Here is an 11,220-nt window from a genome sequence, read left to right as displayed (position 1 = left end):
GTCTTTACCTCAAATTGCTGCCTGTCAAATACAGTTGAGCTTTTGGAAAACGTGACAAGGGCTTACTGTCTAAGGAGACTTGGGATTACATTTTCATCAGATATTGAGGACATGAAGCTGGTGATTCAGAGTTTCTCGCTCATTGAGACCCTGAAGGGATGCTCGGCTGGTTCTGTGCCAATAGCTAAGTTGACAGGATTGCCCATGAGTCTGGATCAGGTATGGTCCTCGTAGTTTTGAGTGACCCTCAACAAAGGGATGTTTCTAGGATGGCCTGGCGGCTAAGAAACCTGCTCAAGCCCGGAGAAAAATACACATGTACTCTCATCTTATTCGCAATAAGGGTCTTGCACCACAGGTGCATCACTTTTAAAATGGGAGAAATAAAGCATGGTTTATTGAATAAGTATCTACAGAAACAGGCGTTGAAAGCCATCAAGGCAAAACTGCCTGCTGTTAGTTTTGAAGCTGGAGTGTGGTTCTCAGCAAGTTGAGAGTGCAGTGTGATGGGAAGGTGCATGTGTTTACACATCCTACTATACCCATTGTGTTTCTCTGTTTTATTGTTCTTTGGAATAGTCTGCTCGATATCTGTTCTTAATACAAGAGTTTAATGTGAAGCATTATTAGAAGGTTTCTTCTTCAATTTGGGGTGTTGATGTTCTAGGAAGTAATGCCGCCCTTCTGTTTCTGTCTGTAGTGTACTGGGTATTTAATGACAACGGTGCAAACAGGTAGGGGAAACACCCTATAATCCCTAAGTGTGTGAAGGAAAGGATCCTGCACAATGATATGAACCAAAGTCCTATGGTCACGTTAAGATTTTTTAATGAGAGTTCATAAAGTCATATGAGCACAAAAAAGGTCATTAAAGTCCAAATGGATCTGGTCTTTGTCTTTTATTGCATGTAACATCAAAAAGCAACCAGCCAACACGTGTTTCATCCCAAAGAGAAAAATCCGATTACTTCTTCAGGCCTGGGAATGATACAGTAGGTCATGTGTAAACAGAAAATACTACATGGTATAGAAATTGGGAGGAATTGCACCTCTCATCATATTGAGTAAATGCAAATCACCTTTAACGTGGAAACCCTAGACATGTATTGAAAACACAAGTGACAGTGCGATCACTCAACTGACCGAAAGTGAGAGAAAATAAACAGCATTAATATCTCGCAAAGGTGATGTGTGAAGTGCCTTGCATATTATATAGTGAAGACCATATACCCCACATCAATTTGCGCCATGAGATCCATTGTAAAGTTCAGACATAGAACACAGGAAATATAAATATTACACATTATTGCAAAAGAAAAGATTCCATACGGGATGTATTTATAGTGAATAAATCACTACCTGTACTTCATGTATGTAGATTCTTAAAGATCTAAAGTAATGAAATAAGTGAAGAGAACTCTCGTAAGTGGAAACTATACTAGAAGAAACAAGGAGGAGATGTGATTTGATAAAGTGGCTATACAATAGTAAGAAATGCCCTCACCACTCCGCCGGTGATAATTCCGACCCGGCTGGCCAAAAATAGAAAGGCTTAGTGGATCTGCGATCGATTTAAAATGGTGTGTACCAAGGGAAGCACCTAAATAAATAACGAAGTTAATTAGTTTAAAGACTACAACTTAATGGTCAAATAATATATAAATGCCAAGTGTAGTTGGGGCTTATAAGTATCTCCAAATTCTTACCTATGTTTTGGTGATTCTGCGTGGGACCGTGACGAAATATCAGGGAAGGGTAAATAAACCGCTCTGTGTGTCCCTTGATCTGGAAAGCAGATCATGCCCCCGTTATAATATGAACGAGTCATGGTTAAAACTAGCTTAACACCTAAGCAGGGTGACCTGACAATAAAGCGTTCTTACCTGCAAGGAGTACGTTGAGGTCTGCGACGGCAACGGGAGTGTTCATTGTTCCGGAGTGGACAGAGAAAACACCCATAATTGCCCTTATATACCATCACTCCCATTCAAACGACTAGAGCGTGTAGCTCCCGAGGACCGAGTTGAGTGGACAAAAGCTTTATTGTCCATGAGCAATCCTAGGCTATCTGTATAATCTGAGTCAAAGGAGCTCCGAGTAGCAAGTTCCCGGTGATGTTAAAAGTGTCCTAGTCTATAAATACGTCTGAAAAACAACAGGTGTCTGAAAAGGGAGGGCACTAAAGAAAAGTGTGCTGTTTGTACCTGAGTGTTTGTTTAAAGAATTTAGACTTCATATCAGTAAAATATTTGTGGAACTCAGTCTCCTCACTGCAATTTCTCTTGGCCCTCATGAATTCCCCATAAGGGATGGCCTGAATCTGATGTGCCGGGTGTGAACTTCCTGCATGTAGGATTGAGTTGCATAACATCTCTTTTTTGGTAAAGGCGACTGTGTAATATGTCACCCTTAATGTAGAGTTCTACATCCAAAAATGTAATGTTGCACTTACTAAATTCTTTAGTGAATTTCATGTCAAAGTTGTTGGTGTTCAAATAGGTGCAGAATTTTTCTAGCCGGACCAGAGTAAGAGGCAATTGTCTATATAACAACCCCAAAAGACAATGGAATCCATTATTAGAAGGTTGAGCAAACTTTAACTGTGGTATATGTGAAGTGGTGCATTTGGTGTTGCTGGTTTTGAGGTATCAGATGTTTTACTCTTTCTCCCCCTTTCTCCCATTAGATCATGGATGTAATTCTAAACTCATGTTTATCAATAGTTATTATGGCATATGTCCTTTCCCATTCCTCAGGATACATGCTTAGGCTTAAGGGTCATTAACTATAAAGAAGCACCCATTCAGTTAATGTGGTTGTTTTGTGTTTCTTCAAAGAAAATGTTTTAAATCTGAATCAACTAGGTTTAACTTTAATTGGTTTAAATGGAATGTCACATTGACAATTTATTAGGCTACCGACAACTAACATAAATGGTCTGCTTAGGTTCTGCTGTAGGTTTTGTAGGGAAACTACTAAGGGGCCGATTTCAATGTCGGGCGGACCGGAGTCCGTCCGACATCAATCTGGAACTGGGACTGACTAATCTCCTGTCAGCGGTCCCAAACCAGCAATTAGGATGTGACCGAACACTGTTCGGTAGCAACCCTATTCTTTACAATAAGAGCATGCATTCCAACCTGAATGCATACTCTCATTGTAAAGAGCTGCTAGCCTTTGTCCGGAGGCCTTGCACCCATGGGGGCCCTGTTGGTGGCCCCCAAAGTTGGATTCCCACAGCCTTTCTGTGTCAGAAAGGCTGGCACAGACTTGCTGTGGGAATCCCCCATCGTTATCCCTCGGGCGGAAAGAGCCACCCTTGGGATTACAGGCCCATTTCCGAATGGCAGACCAGCTCTCCGAGCCCATTGTAAACCATTCGGAAATCCTGGTTGGATTAATTTCCGACCGACTCCATCAAAATGGGTTGCTCAGAAATTAATTTAAACAGGAGATTATGATGCTGTAGGAACGGCTCCAACCAAGGGTTGGAGCAGTTTCCTATGGCATCGTAATCGTAATTAGCATATCTGCTTCCAGAATGTCATATTTGCACTGCTTGGTGTACAAAGGCTGCTGCTACTATCTCAATGACACATGTAGAACTGCTTTCGTGCAAGATCTAGAGCCACCTCAGAATTCACGTTCCCCTTGATAAATGCAATGATCTTAGAGTAGAATTTTTAGCACCTAAAGTAAAAATAAGTGCTGATCTTACGCAAGTTTGAAATGAGGAAAGAAATGTGAATGTAAATTTGTCTTTAAGGAAACTGAAAATGTATGAATGCTCAAGCATTGCAACTAGACCCAGGCAACATTTTAATTAGTGTGGCAGAATTAGCGTAATTTTGCGAAATTGCTGAAATTAAGCTTTTGCACCTCATCATGAATATATGTGCTGCTCTCTGTAAAAACTTACTGCAAATGCACCGTTCACTGTCAACTCACATGAACAACTCAAACAACAAAGTGTGAGCAGCTAATGTTAATGGGGCTTTTGTTCTTTTTACACTATTTTCTAGAGCAAAAAGTGTTCTTGCTTACAAAGAGGGTGTGAAGATGCATTCCACATGAAAATACAGCACCAAATGCCTGTTTCGCAAGATGTGCAATTATGCATATTTTTTATGCATATTTTTTCTCAAATTGCAAAAGTAAATTATGTAAATTTGGCACGCCCTGGGCATATGTACAAGGAAATGGTTCAGCGCGGTGTGCAGCAAATTGTGCAGGGTCGTGCTGCGCCATTTCCAAAACGCAGTAATGCTCTGTTTTTATAAGAACACGGTGCACCCCTATGTTTTCCCTAGCGCTGGCGCTAAAAATAGCTGCCTAGCACCAATACAGACACCCTTGACCCATACTGCAAGGGTGCCTGCATTACAGGGATGAATGTTTATGTTTTTTTATTTTTAGTTTTATATAGCGCAAATTAGACCAGAAGGTATCAGAGTGCATTACATGAACACCAGTTGTGTTACAGATGGACACATTCATTCTGGCACAGGGAGATTAAGGGATTTACCCAGAATCACAGGATGTTGATCGTCCCTGCTGAGACTCGAATCTGGTTCCCCATCTTTAAGGTCAACCGCTGGCCACATCTTCTACCCTGTGTCCCTTTCTGCACATAAACAATCTGTAATAGTGATTTACTACTTCTATGTGTGCTGCACACATAGAAGTAGCAAATTGTCAATATTTAATTACTGTTTTTGTGCAACGAAGGGACACCTTCATGCACAAAAACAATCGTTAATGGGGTTTTGCTCTTTCTATGTGTGCTGCAGAATGCAAAAGCAAAAACGAGGAGAAATAAAAGTATTTCTCCTCGTTGTGCCAATCTAACATCTGGTATTGAGTCGCATTGGTTTTTGGCACTGCCTCAGATTTACAGATCTTTATAATTCTGGGGCAGCAGCAAAAAGCAATGGATGTTGTGGTGGAACACCCACAGCAACACCCATTACATGCCACTTTTCAAGCAAATGTCTGTGTGAAAGGGTACCATATTTACAAAACTTTATTGAGCTTAACACCACTTTGTAAATATTGAGCAGGGCATTGCGCCAGTGGAATGCCAGTAAAAGTGATATCCTGATGGCGCAATCCCCTTGTACATATACCCCCCCCCCGTGCCAACCGAGATCCCTGTTCAAACTTGCCTTCCTCACAGGATAGACTCTTTAACAAGAATAAGCCGCATAAGAAATGATCTAATCCGGTTTCTTAATGCAACTATAAAACAAAGTATTAGCGAGACGGTTACTCTTCAGCCAAAGTCTACTGAGATGCAAATGTAAGAACATGAATTATTAGTTAGCGTGGATAGTAGTCAACCTCAAGTAAAAAAGTCACTAAACTGCTAGGCCCAGACAATGGTTTCAGTGATTTAAACTTGAACTCAACCCCTGGTAGCTGTGGTAGAGAACAGACAAGTTTAACTGAGAAAAACTGTATAAAAGATTTAGAAGTACCAAAACAGTTAAAACATTGAAAGCACAACAAAATAAAAATATCACTCCACATTATAAAAAAAGAGTTAAGTTTAATCACCAAAATGGAATTTGGAAGTAATGTCTAAGCCATCTTGATAAGGTAAAAAATTGCGAAAGCATTCCAAGATCGCCACAGGCATGCAGCCACGTAGGCAGCTGCCTCTGAAAGGTTTTTATTATTCTTTAGGCAAAAAACATTGAAAGACATCCACTTGCGCATGTGCACACTTGCACACACCTGGGCAATCATCTGTTGGACCTGGCCCTTTCTGCAGGGTTATCCCCAAACTTTTTGCCTTCCTCCACCAAATTTTCTGACCTATTTTTGTTGGCTTTAGGACTCGGGCAGTTTACCACTGCTAATCAGCTCTAAAGTGCATGTGCCCTCTCCCCTAAACATGGTATGATTTGATTGGTGTACACATGTTAAGCATAGTTAATTTACTTGTAAGTCCTTTGTAAAGTGGCATTCCATATACCCAGGGCTTGTAAACTAAATGCTACTAGTGGACCTGCAGCACTGATTTGCCACCCACAGAAGTAGCCTTTCAAACCTGTCTCAGGCAAGTCACTGCAGGACATGTGTGCTCAGTTTTACTGCCACTTTGACTTGCATTTAAAACTACTTGCCAATACCTTAAAGTCCCTTTTTATTATACATAGGTCACCCCTAATGTAGACCCTAGGTAGCCCTATTGCCCATAGGTACTTTGTAAGTAAAAGGTAGAACATGTACCCTTTATGTTTTGTATATCCTGGCAGTGACAAACAACCTATTTAGTTTTTCACTGCTTTGAGGCCTACTCCTCTCATAGGCTAGCATTGGGAATTATATACTTTCAAGTGGCAATTCCTGATCAAAAATGATTGGCGTAGCCATATTTGATGTGGTAGTGGTACATCCTACTGATTGCCCTAGTAGGATTTCACATTGCTATTTTAGTAATGTCACTTTTAGCAGTGGGCATTTCCCTGTGCTTGCGACTCTTTGTGCTTTGCAGCCGGTCTCCAATATACGTCTGGTCTGGGTGACAGCTACACTTTGCGCATTCCCTCCGGAAGCCACAACACAAGAAGGGCTGGGTGTAACGGGTTATACATCTGCATTAATCTGCATACTGACAGTCATCCTGGGCTGGGAGAAGGAGATGCGGTTCACACTCAACTTTGAATAGGTTGTGTTGTGCCTTCACATAAAGGGCTGAGTTACCGCCTATTGATCGTCCAGAGCCAGGGATTGTTGTGCACTTCTAAGTGTTCTTTTGAAGTCAACCCCTACATCAAAGACATCTTTGGGTATAAGTACTAGAGCTCTGACCTCATATCATTAGACACTGCGTGGAACTTGTAACCAGACACTGATGGCTCTAAAGGTGCACAATATATCCTCTACCTCCACTTTACTCATCCCAAACCTCATTCTACTACTCTATCCAATGCACTACCCTGTTTCTCAATCTACTACAGTATCCAATGCAGTACCCTAATTCTCACCCTATACCTCTCTCAATATATCCTCTACCTCAACTCTCTCACTCATCCAAAACCCGATTCTACTACTATGATCCCCAAAATAACCCTTTCTAGACTCTTGCCTCCTCTACACCTCCTTGCATCATTTCATACCTCTCCTACTAGTTAGATCTCCCAAACAAGCCTTTCTAAACCCTTCCCTCTGACTCCTCCCCTTCACCTAAAGTTTACTCATCCTAAACCTCCTACTAATGCTATGAGCTTAAAAACAACTTTCTAGATCCTTCCCTTTTCTATACCTCCACTACCCTTTTCAATCCAAATAAAAGAGTAACAAGTCAACGGCTCAAATTTATTTCATACATCCCTAAAATAATTCCCCTCTAATACTGTTTGGGTTTCGAGAGTAGAGTGATACCCACCTAAAACCACTTCAACACCTCATCGGGGTAGCAAGGGCTGTATAAATGCAAAACTTTCCTCTTTTATCCCATCACTATCCTTTTCAATCCAAATAACAGACTAGCATGTCCGCTGCTCAAATTAATTTCATATTCCCTATACTAATTCACCACTAATCATTTTTGTGTTTCAGAGTAGCGTGCTACTCGCCGAAAAAATGCTTTGATGCCTCATCAGGGGTAGTAAGTGCTATATAAATGCAATTACAGTTACATTTCCAGAAGACGGCTGAGCTGCCAGGAGGGACCACCATTTTACTGACTGCTTTGCTATGTTGGCCTGCTGAGTGCTGGGCTGCAGGAGGGACTGCCACTTTGCAACCTGCTTTAATTCACTTCCCTGCTGCCTGCTACATTTCTTTGAGACCCCAATTTTTCTCCAAGGGCTTGTTGTGTTTCCCCCTGTTCTCAAAGTCAGTGTCTCAGGACCAGAAACGACTCTGCCTTATCTCCTTGCTGTGAGACTCAGAGTCCAGCAATTCCAAGTTCCTAAGTACAGTGCATGTTGAGCTCTTTGCGCCCTTTGACAAGTGCTTTGCTCTGTTTGAGCTTAAATGGGCAGATGTGTTCATTAGGACAGAGCTCCCTGGACTGTGAGACCAGCTCCGTGAAGAGAAGTGCTAAACTCAGGTCTTGAGTGTCCCTGTTACCACTTCATGCCACCCAGTAGTGCGTCCCGAATCAATGAGCCGCCTTCCCCCCAACAGATTGCTATGACAACATGGAAGCTCTAGAAGAGGCCCCGCCTGTTGTTCATCAAGCATCCCTAGGGGTGGAACCACAGCTGATGTCGGCTACAACCAATCCAAGGAGGGACCGCATCAAGAGTTTGCTGCCTTTAGGTTTCCTGTAGGTAGCAGACTACTGTGTGTCCTGCCCAGAACGAACCGAGAGGTCCCTTGCCATACCGCCTTCCAGCGGGAGGGCCCCAGAGTGACAGGCCCTCACTGCAACAAAAGGTACTGTCCTTCTGCATGCCGCTTGAGAGGAGAACGACCTGTACAAATCGGTAGTTACACCGCGGTATGTTTATACAAAGGGCGTTACAACGCAAGTCGTTACAACAACTTGCGCTGGATGGCGCTCTAAACTAAGGAATAGTATGATTTACTATTCCAACACTTTCCCTACTGTTATGTAGGCTGGAGTTGGAATAGTAAATTATACTATTCCTAAGTCCAGCGCCCTCCAGCGCAAGTTGTTGTAACGACTTGCGTTGTAACGAACGTGATGTAAAATACCGCGTTTTGAATGTATGAGTTGTAACGTCATACATTCCCCTTGAGATGGTGCTCCCCTCCTACTGTGGTCTACCCTTGGAGGGAGCATTGTCTGTTCCGACATGGTAGAGGGGAAATCTCAGATAAGACCCTGAGAGCGGCGTAGAGCTGTCTTTAGGGGCCGAACTGTGTCGGAAGACATAAAATTGTCATAAAGGATCAGACAGAGGTGCAGGTGCTTCTATGCCCTATATTAACAGGGTAGACTTGATGCAGAATGTCTACAGTCTGCTTATTTGGAAATGTATCATTCCAACCTGGTTTTCTACAGGACAACAAGTGATATATTTAAAAGTGCATTGACTGTGTTGCTTGGCAATTGCCTAATTTACAAAGTATTTATCAGTATATGTTATTTTGGCCTTAATGTGGTTATAATATATTAAGATATTTTTATATACCCCTGTGTGAAGTCTATTTTGTGGTGTATTCATTGTGTTACTGTGTGTGTGTTGCAAAAATGCTTTACACAGGAAACATCATTTACCCCGCAGTTTCAACAATTCATTACAACAACTTGCTGTAGGTGGCGGGATATTGGACTGATGTTGGATTCTTAAGTCCAACACCTTCCCTACTGTTGCGTAGACTGTTGCTGGAATAGTAATTTATCCTATTCCAAAGTCCAGCGCCCCCTAAAGCAAGTAAAGCGGTAGAGTCTTGCATCTTGCGTGCTAAAGTAACGTGTGGCAACTTCACAGTCGTGATAGTGACTGTGTTGTCACCCCTCTACCTGTTTATCTGTGGCATCTTTTCTTTGAACTCCTCTAAAAAAGAGACGCTCAATCTGCTGAATCAATCTATTGCAATGTGCCCTGAATCAAGTATGAATTTTTATTATACATGTGTAATTTGTATAACTATTGTATTTTAAAATGTATTGTACTGTAATGATGTGCAAAGTTTTTATAATGTAGTATAATTTTTATTCCTTCATTATGTTGGCGAAATAAAGTTATTCTGACTGACTGACTGTGTTGTAAAGGCATGCGGAGTAAATGCATGCGGGGTTCCGCCATATAACTGCTTTACACATTGTCTCTGATAAGCCTGCCTGCTCTACACCGAGCTACCAGAGGGTGAGCACAGGTTACCGTGGGTTATATTTGACTTGCCTTGATTAGAGTGGTGCGTTCTGCCTGGTTTAGATACATAACCTAGCCAACCAGAAACCCCATTTCTAACACCATCTTAGAATGCTTTTTGTCAAAGTCAATCTCTGTGGGTCTACTCAGCATTTCATCCTTCTGAGATTAATAAAATGAGCTGGGCATCAAAAAATATTGAGTCTCTTAGCTCCAAGATGCCCTAAGCGATTAACATTTGCTTTACAATACACGTGATGTTAAAACATTGACACAGTGTGTGGGGTAGTAGCTTCACCATTTCCTTTTTGTGGTTTGTGAAATTCCAATAGAAAAGCCAAAATATCTGGCTTTAATGTTCTAATGAATGTAAATAGCATTGTGCATGCTTGCATTTGCATGCTTTAGGAAATTAATGCCAGACCTATTGACTTTGCTAGTGTTACTTCAGCAGCCATAAAAACAGACAATTGGGAAGCTGCATTGCAATGTATCACAGACATTTATTATTATAGAAATCATTTTTACTCGCATTATCAACCTCAGAAGGATGAAAGAATAATTAAACCCAAAAGGCTTCAGGCCTGTAACTATGAGGTCAAACACAGATTTCTGGATTTGATACATCGATCCACTGACCTGCCAGATTCAGTTTAAGAATCCTTCAGTGTGCCACCTTAGTTGGATTCGAGTAATGAAAGTTAACGATAACTGTGAAACTAATTAGCCAAGGAAAAATAAAGAGAGAAATGGAATAGCTATACTTTAGGTGATTAAAATGTTCCTCCATGCTATAGCATCAAACGCTAAACTAGGAATGGCAGCAGGAAAATGAGTACAAAATAAGAACTGGAAAGTAAACAAAGGTGCACTCTAAAGACGTTTCATCTCATCCTGAAATAGAAATGCCATGTAATTCATGTATTCACTTTTTTGTAATAATGGTATGAATTGCTCACAAACAATTATGCATTAACAGAGTTTAACACTACCACTGACATCATTACAGTACATCCCTATTCGATATAAATATTTTTAAAGCAATATGATTTGATGAAGACCGTTAGTAAGAGGCTGTAATATTTTGGGATATAATGTTTGCTCTACTTAATGACACATTGCAAAGCAGTGAAACCTCTCTCAGCTTTGGTACATTGTACTTAACAGCCCTCTTTACTTTATATCAAGTGAAAGGCTAGTACTGTGAATGGAGAGATAGAAAACAAAGGCCATATTTATATTAAAAGTCCCTGTCACTGTAATGTAAGCAAGGATTAAATTCCAACAAAGTGAGAACTTTGGAGCCTTCACAGTGCAAAGTTCCAAATAGGACATTCATTAATGTTGGCTTTGAAGTGCTTGATCCCTGAAATTTAACACTGGATTGTCATCAACAGGAAGAGAATCTAGATAAAGAGGCTGA

This window comes from Triturus cristatus, chromosome 12, assembly GCF_964204655.1.
Source record: "Triturus cristatus chromosome 12, aTriCri1.1, whole genome shotgun sequence".
NCBI lineage: Eukaryota > Metazoa > Chordata > Amphibia > Caudata > Salamandridae > Triturus > Triturus cristatus.
The sequence above is the reverse complement of the archived record's forward strand: the minus strand, read 5'-3'. Positions refer to the sequence as shown.